The following is a 27158-nucleotide window of genomic DNA, read 5'->3' on the forward strand; positions in this document are numbered from 1 at the left end:
TTTCTCAGAAATCTTCTTTCCAGATTTCATCTGAGGATATTTCCTTTTTCACCTAAGACCTACAGGGGCATCGAAATATCACTTTGAAATTCCACAAGAACAGGCCTAGTGAACGGTTTCTTGAGGGGAAAGCTGGAAGTCTGTGAGATGATTTCAGAAAACACAAAGAAGTCTCTCAGAAATCCTCTTTCTCTTTGTTATCGGTGGATATTTCCTTTGGCCCTATAGTCTTCAAAGGGATCCGAAGTATCAGTTGTCAGATTCCACAAATATAAGACTGGCAAACAGATCCACGTAATAGAGATGAAACTCTGTGAGTGGAAGTCACACATCACAAAGCGGTTTTCTCAGAAAGCTTCTTTTTCAGTTTTACTCTGAGGTTTATTTCTTTTTCACAATAGCCCTCTAGGGGCTTCCTAATATCACTTTGCAAATTCCACAAGAACAGGCTTAGCAAACGACTCCCTGAGGGGAAGGTGTAACTCTGTGAGACGAATTAACAGAACACTAAGCAGTTTCTCAGAAAGCTTCTTTCCAGATTTTATCTGAGGATATTTCATTTTTCACCGTCACCCTCTATGGGCATCCAAATATCACTTTGAAAATTCCTAAAGAACAGGCTTAGCGAAAGGCTTCTTGAGGGGAAAGCTGGAAGTCTGTGAGATGATTTCACAGAACACAAAGAAAATTCCCAGAAAGCTTCCTTCTCTTTGTTATCGGAGGATATTTCCTTTGGCGCTATAGTCTTCAAGGGGATCTGAAATATCAGTTCTCAGATTCCACAGAATTAAGGCTAGCAAAGAGATCCACGAAATACAGATGTAACTCTGTGAGATGAATTAACAGAACACCAAGCAGTTTTAGAAAGCTTCTTTCCAGATTATATCTGAGGATATTTCCTTTTTCAGCATAGCCCTCTATGGGCTTCCAAATATCACTTTGCCAATTCCACAAGAATTGTCTTAGCGAAAGGCTTCTTGAGGAGAAATCTGTAACTCTGCGAGATGATTTCACAGAACACAAATAAATTTCTCATAAAGCTTCTTTCTCTTTGTTATCGGAGGATATTTCCTTTGGCCCTATTGTCTTCAAAGGGATCCGAAATATCTGTTCTCAGATTCCACAGAAACAAGGCTAGCAAAGAGATCCACAAAATACAGATATAAGTCTGTGAGATGAATGAAAAGAACACTAAGCAGTTTCTCAGAAAGCTTCTTTCCAGATTTCATCTGATCATATTTCCCTTTTCACCATAGCCCTCTAGGGGCTTCCAATATCACTTTGCCAATTCCACAAGAACTGTCTTAGCGAAAGACTTCTTGAGGGGAAAGCTGTAACTCTGTGAGATGATTTCACAGAACACAAAGAAGTTTCTCAGAAAGCTTCTTTATCTTTGTTATCGGAGGATATTTCCTTTGGCCCTATAGTCTTCAAAGGGATCCGAAATATCTGTTCTTAGATTCCACAGAAATAAGGCTAGCAAAGAGATCCACGAAATACAGATGTAACTCTGTGAGATGAATTAACAGAACACTAAGCAGTTTCTCAGAAAGCTTCCTTCCAGATTTCATCTGAGGATATTTCCTTTTTCAACATAGCCCTCTATGGGCTTCCAAGTATCACTTTGCCAATTCCACAAGAACTGTCTTAGCGAAAGGCTTCTTGAGGGGAAAGCTGTAACTCTGTGAGATGATTTCACAGAACACAAAGAAGTTTCTCAGAAAGCTTCTTTCTCTTTGTTATCTTAGGATATTTCCTTTGGCCCTATAGTCTTCAAAGGGATCCGAAATATCTGTTCTCAGATTCCACAGAAATAAGGCTAGCAAAGAGATCCACGAAATACAGATGTAACTCTGTGAGATGAAGTAACAGAACACCAAGCAGTTTCTCTGAAAGCTTCTTTGCAGATTTCATCTGAGGATATTTCCTTTTTCACCATAGCCCTCTATGGGCTCCCAAATATCACTTTGCCAATTTCACAAGAACTGTCTTAGTGAAAGGCTTCTTGAGGGGAAAGCTGTAACTCTGTGAGATGATTTCACAGAACACAAAGAAGTTTCTCAGAAAGCTTCTTTCTCTTTGTTATCGGAGGATATTTCCTTTGGCCCTATGGACTTCATAGGGATCCGAAATATCTGTTCTCAGATTCCACAGAAATAAGGCTAGCTAAGAGATCCACGAAATACAGATGGAACTCTGTGAGATGAATTAACAGTACACCAAGTAGTTTCTCAGAAAGCTTGTTTCCAGATTTCATCTGTGGATATTTCCTTTTTCACCATAGCCCTCTATGGGCTTCCAAATATCACTTTGCCCATTCCAGAAGTACTGTCTTAGCGAAAGGCTCCTTGAGGGGAAAGCTGTAACTCTGTGAGATGATTTCACAAAACACAAAGAAGTTTCTCAGAGAGCTTCTTTCTCTTTGTTATCAGAGGATATTTCCTTTGGCCCAATAGTCCTCAAAGGGATCCAAAATATCTGTTCTCAGATTCCACAGAAATAAGGCTAGCAAAGAGATCCACGAAATACAGATGTAACTCTGTGAGTGGAAGTCACACATCACAAAACAGTTTCTCAGAAAGCTTCTTCCCAGGTTTTTTCTGAGGATATTTTCTTTTTCACCACAGTCTTCTATGGGCTTCCAAATATCACTTTGCAAATTCCACAAAAACAGGCTTAGCGAAAGGCTTCTTGAGGGGAAGGCTGAAACTCCATGAGATGAATTAACAGAACACTAAGCAGTTTCTCAGAAATCTTCTTTCCAGATTTCATCTGAGGATATTTCCTTTTTCACCTAAGACCTACAGGGGCATCGAAATATCACTTTGAAATTCCACAAGAACAGGCCTAGTGAACGGTTTCTTGAGGGGAAAGCTGGAAGTCTGTGAGATGATTTCAGAAAACACAAAGAAGTTTCTCAGAAATCCTCTTTCTCTTTGTTATCGGTGGATATTTCCTTTGGCCCTATAGTCTTCAAAGGGATCCGAAGTATCAGTTGTCAGATTCCACAAATATAAGACTGGCAAACAGATCCACGTAATAGAGATGAAACTCTGTGAGTGGAAGTCACACATCACAAAGCGGTTTTCTCAGAAAGCTTCTTTTTCAGTTTTACTCTGAGGTTTATTTCTTTTTCACAATAGCCCTCTAGGGGCTTCCTAATATCACTTTGCAAATTCCACAAGAACAGGCTTAGCAAACGACTCCCTGAGGGGAAGGTGTAACTCTGTGAGACGAATTAACAGAACACTAAGCAGTTTCTCAGAAAGCTTCTTTCCAGATTTTATCTGAGGATATTTCATTTTTCACCGTCACCCTCTATGGGCATCCAAATATCACTTTGAAAATTCCTAAAGAACAGGCTTAGCGAAAGGCTTCTTGAGGGGAAAGCTGGAAGTCTGTGAGATGATTTCACAGAACACAAAGAAATTTCCCAGAAAGCTTCCTTCTCTTTGTTATCGGAGGATATTTCCTTTGGCGCTATAGTCTTCAAGGGGATCTGAAATATCAGTTCTCAGATTCCACAGAATTAAGGCTAGCAAAGAGATCCACGAAATACAGATGTAACTCTGTGAGATGAATTAACAGAACACCAAGCAGTTTTAGAAAGCTTCTTTCCAGATTATATCTGAGGATATTTCCTTTTTCAGCATAGCCCTCTATGGGCTTCCAAATATCACTTTGCCAATTCCACAAGAATTGTCTTAGCGAAAGGCTTCTTGAGCAGAAATCTGTAACTCTGCGAGATGATTGCACAGAACACAAATAAATTTCTCATAAAGCTTCTTTCTCTTTGTTATCGGAGGATATTTCCTTTGGCCCTATAGTCTTCAAAGGGATCCGAAATATCTGTTCTTAGATTCCACAGAAATAAGGCTAGCAAAGAGATCCACGAAATACAGATGTAACTCTGTGAGATGAATTAACAGAACACTAAGCAGTTTCTCAGAAAGCTTCCTTCCAGATTTCATCTGAGGATATTTCCTTTTTCAACATAGCCCTCTATGGGCTTCCAAGTATCACTTTGCCAATTCCACAAGAACTGTCTTAGCGAAAGGCTTCTTGAGGGGAAAGCTGTAACTCTGTGAGATGATTTCACAGAACACAAAGAAGTTTCTCAGAAAGCTTCTTTCTCTTTGTTATCTTAGGATATTTCCTTTGGCCCTATAGTCTTCAAAGGGATCCGAAATATCTGTTCTCAGATTCCACAGAAATAAGGCTAGCAAAGAGATCCACGAAATACAGATGTAACTCTGTGAGATGAATTAACAGAACACCAAGCAGTTTCTCTGAAAGCTTCTTTGCAGATTTCATCTGAGGATATTTCCTTTTTCACCATAGCCCTCTATGGGCTCCCAAATATCACTTTGCCAATTTCACAAGAACTGTCTTAGTGAAAGGCTTCTTGAGGGGAAAGCTGTAACTCTGTGAGATGATTTCACAGAACACAAAGAAGTTTCTCAGAAAGCTTCTTTCTCTTTGTTATCGGAGGATATTTCCTTTGGCCCTATGGACTTCATAGGGATCCGAAATATCTGTTCTCAGATTCCACAGAAATAAGGCTAGCAAAGAGATCCACGAAATACAGATGGAACTCTGTGAGATGAATTAACAGTACACCAAGCAGTTTCTCAGAAAGCTTGTTTCCAGATTTCATCTGTGGATATTTCCTTTTTCACCATAGCCCTCTATGGGCTTCCAAATATCACTTTGCCCATTCCAGAAGTACTGTCTTAGCGAAGGGCTCCTTGAGGGGAAAGCTGTAACTCTGTGAGATGATTTCACAAAACACAAAGAAGTTTCTCAGAGAGCTTCTTTCTCTTTGTTATCAGAGGATATTTCCTTTGGCCCAATAGTCCTCAAAGGGATCCAAAATATCTGTTCTCAGATTCCACAGAAATAAGGCTAGCAAAGAGATCCACGAAATACAGATGTAACTCTGTGAGTGGAAGTCACACATCACAAAACAGTTTCTCAGAAAGCTTCTTCCCAGGTTTTTTCTGAGGATATTTTCTTTTTCACCACAGTCTTCTATGGGCTTCCAAATATCACTTTGCAAATTCCACAAAAACAGGCTTAGCGAAAGGCTTCTTGAGGGGAAGGCTGTAACTCCGTGAGATGAATTAACAGAACACTAAGCAGTTTCTCAGAAAGCTTCTTTCCAGATTTCATCTGAGGATATTTCCTTTTTCACCTAAGACCTACAGGGGCATCGAAATATCACTTTGCAAATTCCACAAGAACAGGCCTAGCAAACGGTTTCTTGAGGGGAAATCTGGAAGTCTGTGAGATGATTTCAGAAAACACAAAGAAGTTTCTCAGAAATCCTCTTTCTCTTTGTTATCGGTGGATATTTCCTTTGGCCCTATAGTCTTCAAAGGGATCCGAAGTATCTGTTATCAGATTCCACAAATATAAGACTGGCAAACAGATCCACGAAATAGAGATGAAACTCTGTGAGTGGAAGTCACACATCACAAAGCGGTTTTCTCAGAAAGCTTCTTTTTCAGTTTTACTCTGAGGTTAATTTCTTTTTCACAATAGCCCTCTATGGGCTTCCTAATATCACTTTGCAAATTCCACAAGAACAGGCTTAGCAAACGACTCCCTGAGGGGAAGGTGTAACTCTGTGAGATGAATTAACAGAACACTAAGCAGTTTCTCAGAAAGCTTCTTTCCAGATTTTATCTGAGGATATTACATTTTTCACCGTCACCCTCTATGGGCATCCAAATATCACTTTGAAAATTCCTAAAGAACAGGCTTAGCGAAAGGCTTCTTGAGGGGAAAGCTGGAAGTCTGTGAGATGATTTCACAGAACACAAAGAAATTTCCCAGAAAGCTTCCTTCTCTTTGTTATCGGAGGATATTTCCTTTGGCGCTATAGTCTTCAAAGGGATCTGAAATATCAGTTCTCAGATTCCACAGAATTAAGGCTAGCAAAGAGATCCACGAAATACAGATGTAACTCTGTGAGATGAATTAACAGAACACCAAGCAGTTTGAGAAAGCTTCTTTCCAGATTTCATCTGAGGATATTTCCTTTTTCAGCATAGCCCTCTATGGGCTTCCAAATATCACTTTGCCAATTCCACAAGAATTGTCTTATCGAAAGGCTTCTTGAGCAGAAATCTGTAACTCTGCGAGATGATTGCACAGAACACAAATAAATTTCTCATAAAGCTTCTTTCTCTTTGTTATCGGAGGATATTTCCTTTGGCCCTATAGTCTTCAAAGGGATCCGAAATATCTGTTCTTAGATTCCACAGAAATAAGGCTAGCAAAGAGATCCACGAAATACAGATGTAACTCTGTGAGATGAATTAACAGAACACTAAGCAGTTTCTCAGAAAGCTTCCTTCCAGATTTCATCTGAGGATATTTCCTTTTTCAACATAGCCCTCTATGGGCTTCCAAGTATCACTTTGCCAATTCCACAAGAACTGTCTTAGCGAAAGGCTTCTTGAGGGGAAAGCTGTAACTCTGTGAGATGATTTCACAGAACACAAAGAAGTTTCTCAGAAAGCTTCTATCTCTTTGTTATCTTAGGATATTTCCTTTGGCCCTATAGTCTTCAAAGGGATCCGAAATATCTGTTCTCAGATTCCACAGAAATAAGGCTAGCAAAGAGATCCACGAAATACAGATGTAACTCTGTGAGATGAATTAACAGAACACCAAGCAGTTTCTCTGAAAGCTTCTTTGCAGATTTCATCTGAGGATATTTCCTTTTTCACCATAGCCCTCTATGGGCTCCCAAATATCACTTTGCCAATTTCACAAGAACTGTCTTAGTGAAAGGCTTCTTGAGGGGAAAGCTGTAACTCTGTGAGATGATTTCACAGAACACAAAGAAGTTTCTCAGAAAGCTTCTTTCTCTTTGTTATCGGAGGATATTTCCTTTGGCCCTATGGACTTCATAGGGATCCGAAATATCTGTTCTCAGATTCCACAGAAATAAGGCTAGCAAAGAGATCCACGAAATACAGATGGAACTCTGTGAGATGAATTAACAGTACACCAAGCAGTTTCTCAGAAAGCTTGTTTCCAGATTTCATCTGTGGATATTTCCTTTTTCACCATAGCCCTCTATGGGCTTCCAAATATCACTTTGCCCATTCCAGAAGTACTGTCTTAGCGAAAGGCTCCTTGAGGGGAAAGCTGTAACTCTGTGAGATGATTTCACAAAACACAAAGAAGTTTCTCAGAGAGCTTCTTTCTCTTTGTTATCAGAGGATATTTCCTTTGGCCCAATAGTCCTCAAAGGGATCCAAAATATCTGTTCTCAGATTCCACAGAAATAAGGCTAGCAAAGAGATCCACGAAATACAGATGTAACTCTGTGAGTGGAAGTCACACATCACAAAACAGTTTCTCAGAAAGCTTCTTCCCAGGTTTTTTCTGAGGATATTTTCTTTTTCACCACAGTCTTCTATGGGCTTCCAAATATCACTTTGCAAATTCCACAAAAACAGGCTTAGCGAAAGGCTTCTTGAGGGGAAGGCTGTAACTCCGTGAGATGAATTAACAGAACACTAAGCAGTTTCTCAGAAAGCTTCTTTCCAGATTTCATCTGAGGATATTTCCTTTTTCACCTAAGACCTACAGGGGCATCGAAATATCACTTTGCAAATTCCACAAGAACAGGCCTAGCCAACGGTTTCTTGAGGGGAAATCTGGAAGTCTGTGAGATGATTTCAGAAAACACAAAGAAGTTTCTCAGAAATCCTCTTTCTCTTTGTTATCGGTGGATATTTCCTTTGGCCCTATAGTCTTCAAAGGGATCCGAAGTATCTGTTATCAGATTCCACAAATATAAGACTGGCAAACAGATCCACGAAATAGAGATGAAACTCTGTGAGTGGAAGTCACACATCACAAAGCGGTTTTCTCAGAAAGCTTCTTTTTCAGTTTTACTCTGAGGTTAATTTCTTTTTCACAATAGCCCTCTATGGGCTTCCTAATATCACTTTGCAAATTCCACAAGAACAGGCTTAGCAAACGACTCCCTGAGGGGAAGGTGTAACTCTGTGAGATGAATTAACAGAACACTAAGCAGTTTCTCAGAAAGCTTCTTTCCAGATTTTATCTGAGGATATTACATTTTTCACCGTCACCCTCTATGGGCATCCAAATATCACTTTGAAAATTCCTAAAGAACAGGCTTAGCGAAAGGCTTCTTGAGGGGAAAGCTGGAAGTCTGTGAGATGATTTCACAGAACACAAAGAAATTTCCCAGAAAGCTTCCTTCTCTTTGTTATCGGAGGATATTTCCTTTGGTGCTATAGTCTTCAAAGGGATCTGAAATATCAGTTCTCAGATTCCACAGAATTAAGGCTAGCAAAGAGATCCACGAAATACAGATGTAACTCTGTGAGATGAATTAACAGAACACCAAGCAGTTTGAGAAAGCTTCTTTCCAGATTTCATCTGAGGATATTTCCTTTTTCACCATAGCCCTCTATGGGCTTCCAAATATCACTTTGCCAATTCCACAAGAACGGTCTTAGCGAAAGACTTCTTGAGGGCAAAGCTGTAACTCTGCGAGATGATTTCACAGAACACAAATAAATTTCTCATAAAGCTTCTTTCTCTTTGTTATCGGAGGATATTTCCTTTGGCCCTATAGTCTTCAAAGGGAAACGAAATATCTGTTCTCAGATTCCACAGAAATAAGGCTAGCAAAGAGATCCACAAAATACAGATACAACTCTGTGAGATGAATGAAAAGAACACTAAGCAGTTTCTCAGGAAGCTTCTTTCCAGATTTCATCTGATCATATTTCCCTTTTCACCATAGCCCTCTAGGGGCTTCCAATATCACTTTGCCAATTCCACAAGAACTGTCTTAGCGAAAGACTTCTTGAGGGGAAAGCTGTAACTCTGTGAGATGATTTCACAGAACACAAAGAAGTTTCTCAGAAAGCTTCTTTATCTTTGTTATCGGAGGATATTTCCTTTGGCCCTATAGTCTTCAAAGGGATCCGAAATATCTGTTCTTAGATTCCACAGAAATAAGGCTAGCAAAGAGATCCACGAAATACAGATGTAACTCTGTGAGATGAATTAACAGAACACTAAGCAGTTTCTCAGAAAGCTTCCTTCCAGATTTCATCTGAGGATATTTCCTTTTTCAACATAGCCCTCTATGGGCTTCCAAGTATCACTTTGCCAATTCCACAAGAACTGTCTTAGCGAAAGGCTTCTTGAGGGGAAAGCTGTAACTCTGTGAGATGATTTCACAGAACACAAAGAAGTTTCTCAGAAAGCTTCTTTCTCTTTTTTATCTTAGGATATTTCCTTTGGCCCTATAGTCTTCAAAGGGTTCCGAAATATCTGTTCTCAGATTCCACAGAAATAAGGCTAGCAAAGAGATCCACGAAATACAGATGTAACTCTGTGAGATGAATTAACAGAACACTAAGCAGTTTCTCAGAAAGCTTCTTTCCAGATTTCATCTGAGGATATTTCCTTTTTCACCATAGCCCTCTATGGGCTTCCAAATATCACTTTGCCAATTCCACAAGAACTGTCTTAGCGAAAGGCTTCTTGAGGGGAAAGCTGTAACTCTGCGAGACGATTTCACAGAACACAAATAAATTTCTCATAAAGCTTCTTTCTCTTTGTTATCGGAGGATATTTCCTTTGGCCCTATAGTCTTCAAAGGGATCCGAAATATCTGTTCTCAGATTCCACAGAAATAAGGCTAGCAAAGAGATCCACGAAATACAGATGTAACTCTGTGAGATGAATTACCAGAACACTAAGCAGTTTCTCAGAAAGCTTCCTTCCAGATTTCATCTGATCATATTTCCCTTTTCACCATAGCCCTGTAGGGGCTTCCAATATCACTTTGCCAATTCCACAAGAACTGTCTTAGCGAAAGACTTCTTGAGGGGAAAGCTGTAACTCTGTGAGATGATTTCACAAAACACAAAGAAGTTTCTCAGAGAGCTTCTTTCTCTTTGTTATCAGAGGATATTTCCTTTGGCCCAAGAGTCTTCAAAGGGATCCAAAATATCTGTTCTCAGATTCCACAGAAATAAGGCTAGCAAAGAGGTCCACGAAATACAGATGTAACTCTGTGAGTGGAAGTCACACATCACAAAACAGTTTCTCACAAAGCTTCTTCCCAGGTTTTTTCTGAGGATATTTTCTTTTTCACCACAGTCTTCTATGGGCTTCCAAATATCACTTTGCAAATTCCACAAAAACAGGCTTAGCGAAAGGCTTCTTGAGGGGAAGGCTGTAACTCCGTGAGATGAATTAACAGAACACTAAGCAGTTTCTCAGAAAGCTTCTTTCCAGATTTCATCTGAGGATATTTCCTTTTTCACCTAAGACCTACAGGGGCATCGAAATATCACTTTGCAAATTCCACAAGAACAGGCCTAGCGAACGGTTTCTTGAGGGGAAAGCTGGAAGTCTGTGAGATGATTTCAGAAAACACAAAGAAGTTTCTCAGAAATCCTCTTTCTCTTTGTTATCGGTGGATATTTCCTTTGGCCCTATAGTCTTCAAAGGGATCCGAAGTATCAGTTGTCAGATTCCACAAATATAAGACTGGCAAACAGATCCACGAAATAGAGATGAAACTCTGTGAGTGGAAGTCACACATCACAAAGCGGTTTCCTCAGAAAGCTTCTTTTTCAGTTTTACTCTGAGGTTAATTTCTTTTTCACAATAGCCCTCTATGGGCTTCCTAATATCACTTTGCAAATTCCACAAGAACAGGCTTAGCAAACGACTCCCTGAGGGGAAGGTGTAACTCTGTGAGATGAATTAACAGAACACTAAGCAGTTTCTCAGAGAGCTTCTTTCCAGATTTTATCTGAGGATATTACATTTTTCACCGTCACCCTCTATGGGCATCCAAATATCACTTTGAAAATTCCTAAAGAACAGGCTTAGCGAAAGGCTTCTTGAGGAGAAAGCTGGAAGTCTGTGAGATGATTTCACAGAACACAAAGAAATTTCTCAGAAAGCTTCCTTCTCTTTGTTATCGGAGGATATTTCCTTTGGCCCTATAGGCTTTAAAGGGATCTGAAATATCAGTTCTCAGATTGCACAGAATTAAGGCTAGCAAAGAGATCCACGAAATACAGATGTAACTCTGTGAGATGAATTAACAGAACACCAAGCAGTTTGAGAAAGCTTCTTTCCAGATTTCATCTGAGGATATTTCCTATTTCACCATAGCCCTCTATGGGCTTCCAAATATTACTTTGCCAATTCCACAAGAACTGTCTAAGCGAAAGACTTCTTGAGGGGAAAGCTGTAACTCTGCGAGATGATTTCACAGAACATAAATAAATTTCTCATAAAGCTTCTTTCTCTTTGTTATCGGAGGATATTTCCTTTGGCCCTATAGTCTTCAAAGGGATCCGAAATATCTGTTCTCAGATTCCACAGAAATAAGGCTAGCAAAGAGATCCACAAAATACAGATATAACTCTGTGAGATGAATGAAAAGAACACTAAGCAGTTTCTCAGAAAGCTTCTTTCCATATTTCATCTGATCATATTTCCCTTTTCATCATAGCCCTCTATGGGCTTCCAAATATCACTTTGCCAATTCCACAAGAACTGTCTTAGTGAAAGGCTTCTTGAGGGAAAAGCTGTAACTCTGTGAGATGATTTCACAGAACACAAAGAAGTTTCTCAGAAAGCTTCTTTCTCTTTGTTATCGGAGGATATGTCCTTTGGCCCTATAGACTTCAAAGGGATCCGAAATATCTGTTCTCAGATTCCACAGAAATAAGGCTAGCAAAGAGATCCACGAAATACAGATGTAACTCTGTGAGATGAATTAACAGTACACCAAGCAGTTTCTCAGAAAGCTTGTTTCCAGATTTCATCTCAGGATATTTCCTTTTTCACCATAGCCGTCTATGGGCTTCCAAATATCACTTTGCCAATTCCAGAAGAACTGTCTTAGCGAAAGGATCCTTGAGGGGAAAGCTGTAACTCTGTGAGATGATTTCACAAAACACAAAGAAGTTTCTCAGAGAGCTTCTTTCTCTTTGTTATCAGAGGATATTTCCTTTGGCCCAATAGTCTTCAAAGGGATCCAAAATATCTGTTCTCAGATTCCACAGAAATAAGGCTAGCAAAGAGATCCACGAAATACAGATGTAACTCTGTGAGTGGAAGTCACACATCACAAAGCAGTTTCTCAGAAAGCTTCTTTCCAGATTTCATCTGAGGATATTTCCTTTTTCACCTAAGACCTACAGGGGCATCGAAATATCACCTTGCAAATTCCACAAGAACAGGCCTAGCGAACGGTTTCTTGAGGGGAAAGCTGGAAGTCTGTGAGATGATTTCAGAAAACACAAAGAAGTTTCTCAGAAATCCTCTTTCTCTTTGTTATCGGTGGATATTTCCTTTGGCCCTATAGTCTTCAAAGGGATCCGAAGTATCAGTTGTCAGATTCCACAAATATAAGACTGGCAAACAGATCCACGAAATAGAGATGAAACTCTGTGAGTGGAAGTCACACATCACAAAGCGGTTTTCTCAGAAAGCTTCTTTTTCAGTTTTACTCTGAGGTTAATTTCTTTTTCATAATAGCCCTCTATGGGCTTCCTAATATCACTTTGCAAATTCCACAAGAACAGGCTTAGCAAACGACTCCCTGAGGGGAAGGTGTAACTCTGTGTGATGAATTAACAGAACACTAAGCAGTTTCTCAGAAAGCTTCTTTCCAGATTTTATCTGAGGATATTTCATTTTTCACCGTCACCCTCTATGGGCATCCAAATATCACTTTGAAAATTCCTAAAGAACAGGCTTAGCGAAAGGCTTCTTGAGGAGAAAGCTGGAAGTCTGTGAGATGATTTCACAGAACACAAAGAAATTTCCCAGAAAGCTTCCCTCTCTTTGTTATCGGAGGATATTTCCTTTGGCGCTATAGTCTTTAAAGGGATCTGAAATATCAGTTCTCAGATTCCACAGAAATAAGGCTAGCAAAGAGATCCACGAAATACAGATGTAACTCTGTGACATGAATTATCAGAACACCAAGCAGTTTCTCAGAAAGCTTCTTTCCAGATTTCATCTGAGGATATTTCCTTTTTCACCATAGCCCTCTATGGGCTTCCAAATATCACTTTGCCAATTCCACAAGAACTGTCTTAGCGAAAGGCTTCTTGAGGGCAAAGCAGTAACTCTGCGAGATGATTTCACAGAACACTAAGAAGTTTCTCAGAAAGCTTCTTTTTCTTTGTTATCGGAGGATATTTAATTTGGCCCTATAGTCTTCAAAGGGATCCGAAATATCTGTTCTCAGATTCCACAGAAATAAGGCTAGAAAAGTGATCCACAAAATACAGATGTAACTCTGTGAGATGAATTAACAGAACACTAAGCAGTTTCTCAGAAAGCTTCTTTCCAGATTTCATCTGAGGATATTTCCTTTTTCAACATAGCCCTCTAAGGGCTTCCAAGTATCACTTTGCCAATTCCACAAGAACTGTCTTAGCGAAAGGCTTCTTGAGGGGAAAGCTGTAACTCTGTGAGATGATTTCACAGAACACAAAGAAGTTTCTCAGAAAGCTTCTTTCTCTTTTTTATCGGAGGTTATTTCCTTTGGCCCTATAGTCTTCAAAGGGATCCGAAATATCTGTTCTCAGATTCCACAGAAATAAGGCTTGCAAAGCGATGCATGAAATACAGATGCAACTCTGTGAGATGAATGAACAGAACACTAAGCCTTTTCTCAGAAAGCTTCTTTCCAGATTTCATCTGAGGACATTTCCTTTTTCACCGTAGCCCTCTATGGGCTTCCAAATATCACTTTGCCAATTCCACAAGAATTGTCCTAGCGAAAGGTTTCTTGAGGGCAAAGCTGTAACTCTGTGAGATGATTTCACAGAACACAAAGAAGTTTCTCAGAGGGCTTCTTTCTCCTGGTTATCGGAGAATATTTACTTTGGCCCTATAGTCTTCAAAGGGATCCGAAATATCTGTTATCAGATTCCACAGAAATAAGGCTAGCAAAGGGATCCACGAATTACAGTTGTAACACTTTGAGATGAATTAACAGAATACTAAGCAGTTTCTCAGAAAGCTTCTTTTAAAAATTTCATCTGAGGATATTTCCTTATTCACCATAGCCCTCTATGGGCTTCCAAATATCACTTTGCCAATTCCACAAGAACTGTCTTAGCGAAAGGATTCTTGAGGTGAAAGCTTTAACTCTGTGAGATGATATCACAGAACACAAAGAAGTTTCTCAGAAACCTTCTTTCTCTTAGTTATCGCAGGATATTTCCTTTGGCCTTATAGTCTTCATAGGGATCCGAAATATCTGTTCTCAGATTCCACACAAATAAGGCTAGCAAAGAGATTCACGAAATACAGATGCAACTCTGTGAGATGAATGAACAGAACACTAAGCAGTTTCTCAGAAAGCTTCTTTCCAGATTTCATCTGAAGATATTTCCTTTTTCACCATAGACCTCTATGGGCTTCGAAATATCACTTTGCCAATTCCACAAGAATTGTCCTAGCGAAAGGTTTCTTGAGGGCAAAGCTGTAACTCTGTGAGATGATTTCACAGAACACAAAGAAGTTCCTCAGAGGGCTTCTTTCTCTTGCTTATCGGAGGATATTTCGTTTGGCCCTATAGTCTTCAATGGGATCTGAAATATCTGTTCTCAGATTCCACAGAAATAAGGCTAGCAAAGAGATCCTCGAAATATAGACGTAATTCTGTGAGGTGAATGAACAGAACACTAAACAGTTTCTGAGAAGGCTTCTTTCCAGATTTCATCTGAGGATATTTCCCTATTCACCATAGCCCTCTAGGGGCTTCCAATATCACTTTGCCAATTCCACAAGAACTGTCTTAGCGAAAGACTCCTTGAGGGGAAAGCTGTAACTCTGTGAGATGGTTTCACAGAACACAAAGAAGTTTCTCAGAAAGCTTCTTTCTCTTTGTTATCGGAGGATATTTCCTTGGGCCCTAAAGTCTTGAAAGGGATCCGAAATATGTGTTCTCAGATTCCACAGAAATAAGGCTAGCAAAGAGATCCACGAAATACAGATGTAACACTGTGAAATGAATTAACAGAAGACTAAGCAGTTTCTCAGAAAGCTTCGTTCAAGATTTCATCTGAGGATATTTCCTTTTTCACCATAGCCCTCTATGGGCTTCCAAATATCACTTTGCCAATTCCACAAGAACTGTCTTAGCGAAAGGCTTCTTGAGGGGCAAGCTGTAACTCTGTGAGATGATTTCACAGAACACAAAGAAGTTTCTCAGAAAGCTTCTTTCTCTTTGTTATCGGAGGAGGATTCCTTGGGCCTATAGTTTTCAAAGGGATACGAAATATCTGTTGTCAGATTCCACAGAAATAAGGCTAGCAAAGAGATCCACGAAATACAGATGTAACTCTGTGAGATGAATTAACAGAACAGAAAGCGGTCTCTCCGAAAGCTTCCTTGCAGATTTGATCTGAGGATATTTCCTTTCTCACCATAGCCCTCTAGCGGTTCCAAATATCACTTTGCCAATTCCACAAGAACTGTCTTAGCGAAAGGCTTCTTGAGGGGAAAGCTGTAACTCTGTGAGATGATTTCACAGAAAACAAAGAAGTTTCGCAGAGGGCTTCTTTCTCTTGGTTATCGGAGGATATTTCCTTTGGCCCTATAGTCTTCAATGGGATCCGAAATATCTGTTCTCAGATTCCAAAGAAATAAGGCTAACAAAGAAATCCACGAAATAGAGATGTAACTCTGTGAGACGAATTAACAGAACAGTAAGGAGTTTCTCAGAAATCTTCTTTGCAGATTTCATCTGAGGATATTTCCTTTTTCACCGTAGCCCTCTAGGGGTTAAAAATATCACTTTGCCAATTCTACAAGAACTGTCTTTCCGAAAGGCTTCTTGAGGGAAAAGCTGTAACTCTGTGAGTTGATTTCAGAGAACAGGAAGAAATTTCTCAGAAAGCTTCTTTCTCTTTTTTATCGGAGGATATTTCCTTTGGCCCTATTGTCTTCAAAGGGATCCAAAATATCTGTTCTGAGATTCCAAAGAAATAAGGCTAGCAAAGGGATCCAGCCATAGAGATGTAACTCTGTGAGATGAATTAACAGAACAATAAGAAGTTTCTCAGAAAGCTTCTTTGCAGATTTCATCTGAGGATATTTCCTTTTTCACCATAGCCCTCTATGGGCTTCCAAATATCACTTTGCCAATTCCACAAGAACTGTCTTAGCGAAAGGCTTCTTGAGGGGAAAGCTGTAACTCTTTGACATGATTTCACAGAACACAAAGAAGTTTCTCAGAAAGCTTCTTTCTCTTTGTTATCGGAGGATATTTCCTTTGGCCTATAGTTTTCAAAGGGATCCGACATATCTGTTCTCAGATTCGACTGAAATTAGGCTGGCAAAGAGATCCACGGAACAGAGATGTAACTCTGTGAGATGAATTAACAGAACACTAAGTAGTTTCTCAGAAAGCTTCTTTCCAGATTTTATCTGAGGATATTTCCTTTTTCACCATAGACCTCTACGGGCTTCCAAATAAAACTTTGCCTATTCCAGAAGAACTTTCTTAGCGAAAGGCTTCTTGAGGGGAAAGTTGTAACTCTTTGAGATGATTTCACAGAACACAAAGAAGTTTCTCAGAAAGCTTCTTTCTCTTTGTTATCGGAGTATATTTTCTTTGGCCCTGTAGTCTTCAAAGGGATCTGAAATATCTGTTCTCAGATTTCACAGAAATAAGGCTAGCAAAGAGATCCACGAAATACAGATGTAACTCTGTGAGATGAATTAACAGAACACTAAGTAGTTTCTCAGAAAGCTTCTTTCCAGATTTTATCTGAGGATATTTCCTTTTTCACCAAAGCCCTCTAAGGGCTGCCAAATATCACTTTGCCAATTCCACAAGAACTGTCTTAGCGAAAGGCTTCTTGAGGGGAAAGCTGTAACTCTGTGAGATGATTTCACAGAACACAAAGAAGTTTCTCAGAGGGCTTCTTTCTCTTGTTTATCGGAGGATATTTCGTTTGGCCCTATAGTCTTCAATGGGATCCGAAATATCTGTTCTCAGATTCCACAGAAATAAGGCTAGCAAAGAGATCCACGAAATACAGACGTAACTCTGTGAGATGAATGAAGAGAACACTAAACAGTTTCTGAGAAGGCTTCTTTCCAGATTTCATCTGAGGATATTTCCCTATTCACCATAGCCCTCTAGGGGCTTCCAATATCACTTTGCCAATTCCACAAGAACTGTCTTAGTGAAAGACTCCTTGAGGGGAAAGCTGTAACTCTGTGAGATGATTTCACAGAACACAAAGAAGTTTCTCAGAAAGCTTCTTTCTCTTTGTTATCGGAGGATATTTCCTTTGGCCCTAAAGTCTTCAAAGGGATCCGAAATATGTGTTCTCAGATTCCACAGAAATAAGGCTAGCAAAGAGATCCACGAAATACAGATGTAACTCTGTGAAATGTATTAACAGAACACTAAGCAGTTTCTCAGAAAGCTTCTTTCCCGATTTCATCTGAGGATATTTCCTTTTTCACCATAGCTCTCTATGGGCTTCCATATATCACTTTGCCAATTCCACAAGAACTGTCTTAGCGAAAGGATTCTTGAGGGGAAAGCTCTAACTCTGTGAGATGATTTCACAGAACAGAAAGAAGTTTCTCAGAAAGCTTCTTTCTCTTTGTTATCGGAGGATGTTTCCTTGGGCCTATAATTTTCAAAGGGATCCGAAATATCTGTTCTCAGATTCCACAGAAATAAGACTAGCAAAGAGATCCACGAAATACAGATGTAATGCTGAGAGACCAATGAACAGAACACTAAGCAGTTTCTCAGAAAGCTTCTTTCCAGATTTTTTCTGAGGATATTTCCCTTTTCACCGTCGCCCTCTATGGGCATCGAAATATCACTTTGAAAATTACTCAAGAACAAGATTAGCGAAAGGCTTCTTGAGGGGAACCTGTAACTCTGAGATGAATTAACGGAACACTAAGCAGTGTCTCAGAAAGCTTCTTTCCAGATTTCATCGGAGTATGTTCCCTTTTTCACCGTCGCCCTCTATGTGCATTGAAATATCACTTTGCAAATTCCACAAGAAGAGGCTTTGCAAAAGGCTTCTTGAGGGGAAAGCTTGAAGTCTGTGACATGATTTCCCAGAACACAAAGAAGTTTCTCAGAAAGCTTCTTTCTCTTTGTTATCGGGGGATATTTCCTTTGGCCCTATAGTCTTCAAAGGGATCCGAAATATCAGTTCTCAGATTCCACAGAAATCAGGCTAGCAAACAGATCCACGAAATACAGATGTAACTCTGTGAGTGGAAGTCACACATTACAAAGCAGTTTCACACAAAGCTCCTTTCCAGATTTTATCTGAGGATATTTCCTTTTTCACCGTAGCCCTCTATGGGCGTCAAAATATCACTTTGCAAATTCCACAAGAACAGGCTTAGCAAAAGGCTTCTTGAGGGGAAAGCTGGAAGTCCGTGCGTTGATTTCACAGAACAAAAAGAAGTTTCTCAGAAATATTCTTTCTCTTTGTTATCAGAGGATATCTTCTTTGGCTCTATAGTCTTCAAAGGGATATGAAATATCAGTTCTCAGATTCCACAGAAATATGGCTAGCAAAGAGATCCACGAAATAAAGATGTACCTCTGTGAGTGGAAGTCACACATCATAAAGCAGTTTCTCAGAAAGCTTTCCAGTTTTTCCCTGAGGATATTTTTCTTTTCACCATAGCCCTCTAGGGGCTTCCAAATTTCACTTTGCAAATTCCACAAGAACAGGTTTAGCAAACGGCTTCTTGATGGGAACCTGTAACACTGTGAGACGAAATAACAGAACACTAAGCAGTTTCTCAGAAAGCTTCTTTCCAGATTTCATCTGAGGATATTTCCTTTTTCACCGTCGCCCTCTATGGGCATCGAAATATCACTTTGCCAATTCCACAAGAACAGACTTAGCGAAAGGCTTCTTGAGTGGAAAGCTGGCAGTCTGTGAGATGATTTCACAGAACACAAAGAAGTTTCTCAGAAAGCTTCTATCTCTTTGTGAGTGGAGGATATTTCCTTTTCCCTATAGTCTTCAAAGGGATCCGAGTATCACCTCTGATATTCCAAAGAAATAAGGCTCGCAGACAGATCCACGAAATACAGATGTAACTCTGTGAGTGGAAGTCACACTTCACAAAGCAGTTTCTCGGAAAGCTTCTTTAAAGTTTTTCTCTGAGATTATTTTCTTTTTTTACCATAGCCCTCTATGGTCTTCCAAATATCACTTTGCAAATTCCACAAGAACAGGCTATGCGAACCACTTCTTGAGGGGAAAGCTGTAACTATGTGAGATGAATTAACAGAACACTAAGCAGTTTCTCAGAAAGCTTCTTTCCAGGTGTCATCTGAGGATATTTCCTTTGTCACTGTCGCCCTCTATGCGCATCGAAATATCACTTTGCAAACTCCACAGAAACAGGCTTAGCGAAAGGCTTCTTGAGGGGAAAGATGGAAGTCTGTGAGATGATTTCCCAGAACACAAAGAAGTTTCTCAGACAGCTTCTTTCTCTTTGTTAGCGGAGGATGTTTCCTTTGGCTCTATTGTCTTCAAAGGTATTCGAAATATCAGTTCCCAGATTCCACAGAAATAAGGCTAGGAAACAGATCCACGAAATACAGATGTAACTCTGTCAGTGGAAGTCACACATCACAAAGCAGTTTCACAGAAAGATTCTTTCCATTTTTTGTCTGAGGATATTTTCTTTTTCACCATAGCCCTCTATGGGCTTCCAAATATCATTTTCCAAATTCCACAAGAACAGGATTAGAAAACGGCTTCTTGAGGGGAATGCTGTAACTCTGTGAGACGAATTAACAGAACAGTAAGCAGTTTCTCAAAAGCTTCTTTCCAGATTTTATCTGAGGATATTTCCTTTTTGACTGTCGCCCTCTATGGTCGTCGAAATATCACTTTGCAAATTCCACAAGAACAGGCTTAGCAAAAGGCTTCTTGAGGGTAAAGCTGGAAGTCTGTGCGTTGATTTCACAGAACACAAAGAAGTTTCTCAGAAATCTTCTTTCTCTTTGTTATCGGAGGACATCTCCTTTGGCTCTATAGTCTTCAAAGGGATATGAAATATCAGTTGTCAGATTACACAGAAATAAGGCTAGCAAAGTGATCCACGAAATACAGATGTAACTCTGTGAGTGGAAGTCACACATCACAAAGCAGTTTCTCAGAAAGATTCTTTCCAGTTTTTCCCTGAGGATATATTCCTTTTCACCATAGCCCTCTAGGGGCTTCCAAATATCACTTTGCAAATTCCACAAAAACAGGCTTAGCGAACGGCTTCTTGAGGGTAAAGCTCTAACTCTGTGAGAAGAATTAACAGAACACTAGGCAGTTTCTTAGAAAGGTTCTTTCCAGATTTCATCTGAGGATATTTCCTTTTTCACCGTCGCCCTCTATGGGCATCGAAATATCACTTTGCAAATTCCACAGGAACAGACTTAGCAAAAGGCTTCTTGAGGGGAAACCTGGAAGTCTGTGAGATGATTTCACAGAACACAAAGAAGTTTCTCAGGAAGCTTCTTTCTCTTTGTTATCGGAGGATATTTCCTTTGGCCCTATAGTCTTCAAAGGGATCCGAAATATCAGTTCTCAGATTCCACAGTAATAAGAATGCAAAGAGATCAACGAAAAACAGATGTAACTCTGTGAGTGGAAGTCACACCTCACAAAGCAGTTTCTCAGAAAGCTTCTTTCCAGTTTTTCTCTGAGGATAATTTCTCTTTCACCATGGCCCTCTAGGGGCTTCCAAATTTCACTTTGCTAATTCCACAAGAACAGGCTTAGCGAACAGCTTTTTGAGGGGAAAGCTGTAACTCTGTGAGATGAATTAACAGAACACTAAGTAGTTTCTCATACAGCTTCTTTCCAGATTTCATCGGAGGATATTTCCTTTTTCACCATAGCCGTCTATGGGCATCGAAATATTACTTTGTAAATAACACAAGAACAGGCTTAGCGTAAGGCTTCTTTAGCGGAAAGCTGGAAGTCTTTGAGATGATTTCACAGAACACAAAGAAGTTTCCAGAAAGCTTCTTTCTGTTTGTTATCGTTGGATATTTCCTTTGGCCCTATAGTCTTCAAAGGGATCCGAAATATTAGGTCTCAGTTAACACAGAAATAAGGCTAGCAAACAGACCCACGAAATAGAGATGTAACTCTGTGAGGGGAAGTCACACATCACCAAGCAGTTTCTCAGAAAGCTTCTTTCCAGTTTTTCTCTGATTATATCTTTTTATCACCACAGCCCTCTATGGGCTTCCAAATATCACTTTGCAAATTACACAAGAACAGGCTTAGCAAACGGCTTCTTGAGGGGAAAGCTGTAACTCTGTGAGATGAATAAAGAGAACACTAAGCAGTTTCTCAGAAATCTTCTTTCCATATTTCATCTGAGGATATTTCCTTTTTCAGTGTCGTGCTCTATGTTCATCGAAATATCACTTTGCCCTTTCCACAAGAACAGGCTGAGTGAATGGCTTCTTGTGGCGAAAGCTGGAAGTCTGTGAGGTGATTTCGCAGAACACAAAGAAGTTTCTATGAAAGCTTCTTTCTCTTTGTTGTCGGAGGATATTTCCTTTGGCCCTATAGTCTTCAAAGGGATCCGAAATATCATTTCTCACATTCCGCAAAAATAAGGATAGCAAAGAGATCCACGAAATACAGTGTAACTCTGTGAGTGGAAGTCACACATCACAAAGCAGTTTCTCAGAAAACTTCTTTCCAGTTTTTCTGTGAGGATATTTTCTTCTTCACCGTAGCCCTCTATGGCCTTCCAAATATCACTTTGCAAATTACACAAGAACAGGCTTAGCGAACGGCTTCTTTAGGCGAAAGCTGTAACTCTGTGAGATGAATTAACAGTACATTATGCAGTTTATCAGAATGCTTCTTTCCAGATTTCATCTGAGGATATTTCCTATTTCACTGTCGCACTCTATGGGCATCGAAATATCACTTTGCAAATTCCACAAGAACAGGCTTAGCGAAAGGCTTCTTGAGGGGAAAGCTGGAAGTCTGTGAGATGATTTCACAGAACACAAAGAAGTTTCTCAGAAAGCTTCTTTCTCTTTGTTATCAGAGGATATTTCCTTTGGCCCTATAGTCTTCAAAGGGATCCGAGTGTGACTTCTCAGATTCCACAGAAAAAAGTCTAGCAGACAGATCCACGAAATACAGATGTAACTATGTGAGTGGAAGTCAGATATCACAAAGCAGTTTCTCGGAAAGCTTCTTTCCATTTTTTCTCTGAGGATATTTTCTTTTTCATCATAGCACTCTATGGGCTTCCAAATATCACTTTGCAAATTCCACAAGAACAGGCAATGCGAACGATTTTTGAAGGGAAAACTGTAACTATGAGAGATGAATTAACAGAACACTAAGCAGTTTCTCAGAAAGCTTCTTTTCGGATGTCATCTGAGGATATTTCCTTTTTCACCGTCGCCCTCTATGGACATCGAAATATCACTTTGCAAATTCCACAAGAACAGGCTTAGCGAAAGTTTTCTTGAAGGGAAAGCTGGCAGTCTGTGAGATGATTTCACAGAACACAAAGAAGTTTCCAGAAAGCATCTTTCTCTTTGTTATCGGAGGATATTTCCTTCGGCCCCATAGTCTTCACAGGGATCCAAATTATCAGCTCTCAGATTCCACAGAAATAAGGCTATCAAACAGATCCACAAAATACAGATGTTACTCTGTGAGTGGAAGTAACACATCACAAAGCAGTTTCTCAGATAGCTTCTTTCCAGTTTTTCTCTGAGGATATTTTCTTTTTCACCATAGCCCTCTATGGGCTTCCAAATATCACTTTGCAAATTCCACAAGAACAGACTTAGCGAGCGGCTTCTTGAGGGGAAACCTGTAACTTTGTGACATGAATTAACAGAACACTAAGCAGATTCTCAGAAAGCTTCTTTCCAGATTTCATCTGAGAATATTTCCTTTTTCACCGTCGCCCTCTATGGGCATCGAAATATCACTTTGCAAATTCCACAAGAACAGGCTTAGCGAAAGGCTTCTTGAGGGGAAAGCTGGATGTCTGTGTGATGATTTCACAGAAGACAACGAAGTTTCCAGAAAACTTCTTTCTCTTTGTTATCGGAGGATATTTCCTTTGACAATATAGCCTGAAAAGGGATCTGAAATATCATTTCTCACATTCCACAGAAATAAGGATAGCAAATAGTTCCACGAAATACAGTGTAACTCTGTGAGTGGAAGTCACACATCATAAAGCAGTTTCTCAGAGAGCTTCTTTACAGTTTTTCTCTGAGGATATTTTCTTTTTCACCGTAGCCCTCTATGGGCTTCCAAATATCACTTTGCAAATTCCACAAGAACAGGTTTAGCGAACGGCTTCTTGAGGCGAAAGCTGTAACTCTGTGAGATGAATTAACAGAACACTAAGCAGTTTCTCAGAATGCTTCTTTCCAGATTTCATCTGAGGATATTTCCTTTTTCACCGTCGCCCTCTATGGGCATCTAAATATCACTTTGCAAATTCCACAAGAACAGGCTTAGCGAAAGGCTTCTTGAGGGGAAAGCTGTAAGTCTGTGAGATGATTTCACAGAACACAAAACAGTTTCTCAGAACGCTTCTTTCTCTCTGTTAGTGGAGGATATTTCCTTTTCCCCTATATTCTTCAAAGGGATCCGAGTATCACCTCTCAGATTCCACAGAAATAAGGATGGCAGACAGATCCAGGAAATACAGATGTAACTCTGTGAGTGGAAGTCACCCATCACAAAGCAGTTTCTCAGAAAGCTTCTTTCCAGTTTTTCTCTGAGGATATTTTCTTTTTCACCATAGACCTCTAAGGGTTTCCAAATATCACTTTGCAAATTCCACAAGAACAGGCTATACGAACGACTTTTGAGTAGAAAGCTGTAACTATGTGAGATGAATTAACAGAACACTAAGCAGTTTCTCAGAAAGCTTCTTTCCAGATGTCATCTGAGGATATTTCCTTTTTCACCACCGCCCTCTATGGACATCGAAATATCACTTTGCAAATTCCACAAGAACAGGCTTAGCGAAAGGCTTCTTGAGGGGAAAGCTGTAACTCTGTGAGATGATTTCACAGAACACAAAGAAGTCTGTCAGAAAGCTGCTTTCTCTTTGTTAGTGGAGGATATTTCCTTTGGCCCTATAGTCTTCAAAGGGATCCGATTATCACTTCTCAGATTCCACAGAACAAGGCTAGCAGACAGATCCACGAAATACAGATGTAACTCTGTGAGTGGAAGTAACACATCACAAAGCAGTTTCTCAGGAAGCTTCTTTCCAGTTTTTCTCTGAGGATATTTTCTTTTTCACCATAGCCCTCTATGGGCTTCCAAATATCACTTTGCAAATTCCAGAAGAACAGGGTATGCGAATGAGTTTTGAGGGGAAAGCTGTAACTATGTGATGAATTAACAGAACACTAAGCAGTTTCTCAGAAAGCTTCTTTCCAGATGTCATCTGAGGATTTTTCCTTTTTCACCGTCGCCCTCAATGGACGTCGAAATATCACACTGCAAATTCCACAGGAACAGGCTTAGCGAAAGGCTTCTTGAGGGGAAAACTGGAACTCTGTGAGATGATTTCCCAGAACACAAAGAAGTTTCTCAGACAGCTTCTTTCTCTTTGTTAGCTGAGAATGTTTCCTTTCGCTCTATTGTCTTCAAAGGGATTCGAAATATCAGTTCCCAGATTCCACAGAAATAAGGCTAGGAAACAGATCCACGAAATACAGATGTAACTCTGTCAGTGGAAGTCACACATCACAAAGCAGTTTCACAGAAAGTTTCTTCCAGTTTTTGTCTGAGGATATTTATTTTTCACCATAGCCCTCTAGGGGTTCCAAATATCATTTTCCAAATTTCACAAGAACAGGCTTAGAAAACGGCTTGTGGAGGGGAATGCTGTTAATCTGTGAGACGAATTAACAGAACTCTAAGCAATTTCTCAGAAAGTTTCTTTCCAGATTTTATCTGAATTTATTTCCTTTTTCACCATAGGTCTCTATGGACGTCGAAATATCACTTTGCAAATTCCATAAGAACAGCCGTAGCAAAAGGCTTCTTGAGGGGAAAGCTGGAAGTCTGTGCATTGATTTCACAGAACACAAAAGAGTTTCTTAGAAATCTTCTTTCTCTTTGTTATCCTAGGATATCTCCTTTGGCTCTATAGTCTTCAAAGTTATATGAAATATCAGTTCTCAGATTCCACAGAAATAAGGCTATCAAACAGATCCACAAAATACAGATGTTACTCTGTGAGTGGAAGTAACACATCACAAAGCAGTTTGTCGGATAGCTTCTTTCCACTTTTTCTCTGAGGATATTTTCTTTTTCAACCTAGCCCTCTATGGGCTTCCAAATATCACCTTGCAAATTCCACAAGAACAGGCTTAGCGAGCTGCTTCTTGAAGGGAAAGCTGTAACTCTGTGAGATGAATTAACAGAACACAAAGCAGATTCTCAGCAAGCTTCTTTCCATATTTCATCTGAGGATATTTCCTTTCTCACCGTCGCCTTCTATGGGCATCGAAATATCACTTTGCAAATTCCACAAGAACAGGCTTAGCGAAAGGCTTCTTGAGGGGAAAGCTGGAAGTCTGTGAGATGATTTCACAGAACACAACGAAGTCTCCAGAAAGCTTCTTTCTGTTTGTTCTTGGAGGATATTTCCTTTGGCCCTATAGTCTGCAAAGGGATCAGAAATATCAGTTCTCACATTCCACAGAAATAAGGATAGCAAACAGATCCACGAAATACAGTGTAACTCTGAGAGTGGAAGTCACACATCACAAAGCAGTTTCTCAGAAAGCTTCTTTCCAGTTTTTCTCTGAGGATATTTTCTTTTTCACCGTAGCCCTCTATGGCCTTCCAAATATCACTTTGCAAATTCCACAAGAACAGGCTTAGTGAACGGCTTCTTTAGGTGAAAGCTGTAACTCTGTGAGAAAAATTAACAGTACACTAAGCAGTTTCTCAGAATGCTTCTTTCCAGATTTCATCTGAGGATATTTCCTTTTTCACCATCGCCGTCTATGGGCATCGAAATATCACTTTGCAAATTCCACAAGAACAGGCTTAGCGAAAGGCTTCTTGAGGGGAAAGCTGGAAGTCTGTGAGATGATTTCACAGAACACAATGAAGTTTTTCAGAAAGCTTCTTTCTCTTTGTTATCGGAGGATATTTCCTTTGGCCCTATAATCTTCAAAGGGATCTGAGTATCACTTCTGAGATTCCACAGAAAAAAGGCTAGCAGACAGACCCACGAAATACATATGTAACTATGTGAGTGGAAGTCACACATCACAAAGCAGTTTCTCGGAAAGTTTCTTTCCATTTTTTCTCTGAGGATATTTTCTTTTTCACCATAGCCCTCTATGGGCTTCCAAATATCACTTTGCCAATTCCACAAGAACAGGCAATGCGAAAGATTTTTGAGGGGAAAACTGTAACTATGTGAGATGAATTAACAGAACACTAAGCAGTTTCTCAGAAAGCTTCTTTCTAGATGTCATCTGAAGGTGTTTCCTTTTTCACAGTCGCCCTCTATGGACATCAAAATATCACTTTGCAAATTTCGCAAGAACTGTATTAGCGAAAGACTTCTTGAGAGGAAAGCTGGAAGTCTGGGAGATGATTTCACGGAACACAAAGCAGTTTCCAGAAAGCTTCTTTCTCTTTGTTATTGGAGGATATTTCCTTTGGCCCTATATTCTTCAAAGTGATCCGAAATATCAGTTCTCAGATTCCACAGAAATCAGGCTAGCACACATATCTAGGAAATACAGATGTAACTCTGTGAGTGTACGTCACACATCACAAAGCAGTTTCTCAGACAGCTTCTTTCCATTTTTTCTCTGAGGATATTTTCTTTTTCACCAGAGCCCTCTATGGGTTTCCAAATATCACTTTGCAAATTCCGCAAGAACAGCCTTAGCGAACGGCTTCTTGAGGGGAAACTGCAACACTGCGTGATGAATTAATAGAACACTAAGCATTTTCTCAGAAAGCTTCTTTCCAGATTTCATCTGAGGATATTTCCTTTTTCACCAAAGCCCTATAGGGCCATCGAAATATCACCTTGCAAATTCCACA

This window comes from Macaca mulatta, chromosome 10, assembly GCF_049350105.2.
Source record: "Macaca mulatta isolate MMU2019108-1 chromosome 10, T2T-MMU8v2.0, whole genome shotgun sequence".
Classification (NCBI taxonomy): Eukaryota; Metazoa; Chordata; class Mammalia; order Primates; family Cercopithecidae; genus Macaca; species Macaca mulatta.